The sequence below is a fragment of the Pagrus major genome, chromosome 19, assembly GCF_040436345.1.
Source record: "Pagrus major chromosome 19, Pma_NU_1.0".
Lineage (NCBI taxonomy): Eukaryota > Metazoa > Chordata > Actinopteri > Spariformes > Sparidae > Pagrus > Pagrus major.
In genome coordinates this window covers 30,044,223-30,045,526 of record NC_133233.1, presented here as the reverse complement: position 1 = coordinate 30,045,526, position 1,304 = coordinate 30,044,223, and the positions used below count along the sequence as shown (strand labels likewise).

The 1,304-nt window shown below is 42.0% G+C and overlaps 1 protein-coding gene across 1 annotated transcript in view; it reads left to right on the top strand.

The window, feature by feature from the left end:
- The first annotated feature begins 908 nt into the window (after positions 1–908).
- galnt11 (UDP-N-acetyl-alpha-D-galactosamine:polypeptide N-acetylgalactosaminyltransferase 11 (GalNAc-T11)) overlaps positions 909–1,304 on the top strand; it is an 11,835-nt gene continuing 11,439 nt past the window's right edge. Inside the window, exon 1 of the mRNA XM_073488222.1 lies at positions 909–1,148. The gene's annotated coding sequence lies outside the window, so the exon portion shown is untranslated. The remainder of the gene's footprint in view (positions 1,149–1,304) is intronic.

Sequence of the window (1,304 nt, the reverse complement as noted above, 5' to 3'; positions counted from 1 at the left end):
AGAGGAACATTGATTATGATCAAATCCCGATCGATCGTGTCGACCTGTCCGGAGATTTAAATAATCAATGACACTGAGCTGCTGTGTCTCGTGTACACACAGGACACACTCATCGTTTCTGCTGCTGGGGATCACTGCAGGTAATGTCATTAATATTTACCTCATTAAAGACATATTTTACCCACCTGCATCCCATCTGCTACCGGTGATGGAGAGTAACTAAGTACATCTACTCAAGTACTGTACTTAAGTTATATTTTTGAGGTACTTTAACTTTACCAGAGTATTTCCATTTTCTGCAACTTTATACTTCTACTCCACTACATGTATTTGATTACTTTAGTTACTAGTTACTTTACAGATTACATGCTGCATCAAAAAGTAGAACATTTTTAGATGAATGTATTTTATCATCAATCAGATAAAAACAGTGATTGTGATAATCAGTGGACTCAAGGTAAACAGGAGATGCATACATGTAAATATATGGATCAGTTACTTTACTGATACTTTTGATACTTAAGTACATTTAACATCAGATACTTTGAGACTTTTACTCGAGTACTCTTCATATGAGTCTTTCAGTTTTACCAAAGTAATATTTTAACATATCTTTTACTGTAGAATGACTGTTGGATCCATTAATCACTGATCTGCTCGTCACTACACGCTGTGTGATTAATAGGTGATATTTTACTTTATTCATGACGAACTGAGACTTTACTGAAAATCATCTTTTAAATTGACATCATATGTGTGATTCAGGACACAAGTCAAACAGGATCAATAAATTATTTGTCTTTAGACATTTTCTCTGAAATAAGGTCCACCGGAAGGGGCGGGGCTTCAGCTCTGAAGCAGGCGTGTGATTGGTTTTATTGTGAAAGTATGTAGCGGAAGTGATGGCGTGTGTTGTTGACTTGACCCTGTTTCAGTGAAGAAACTTGCTGCAGACTGTGAGTGTGATGTGAGTCCGACGGCTGTGAAGGGAGCACAGCTGTCTTCCTCCTCTGCAGCTGCGCTCAGAACTCCATTGGGAATCTGCTCACTTTAACAACAGCGGCTGACCGACCTGCACCCTGACGGCGGGTTCAGCCCACTGGCCGGAGTGCCCGTCGACAACACCGCTACAGGCCGACGAGCCGAGGGTGAGTTCAGATATGAGGCTGACGTGCCGGACGTGGTAGAAGAACCGTGTTTCTGGACGTTATTACGACCCTGCGAAGCTCGGCCATTAGCAGATTCCACCCCTGGGTTCAGCTAACGTTCGCTAAGCTAGCGAGTTCCATTATCGGACGTGGCTT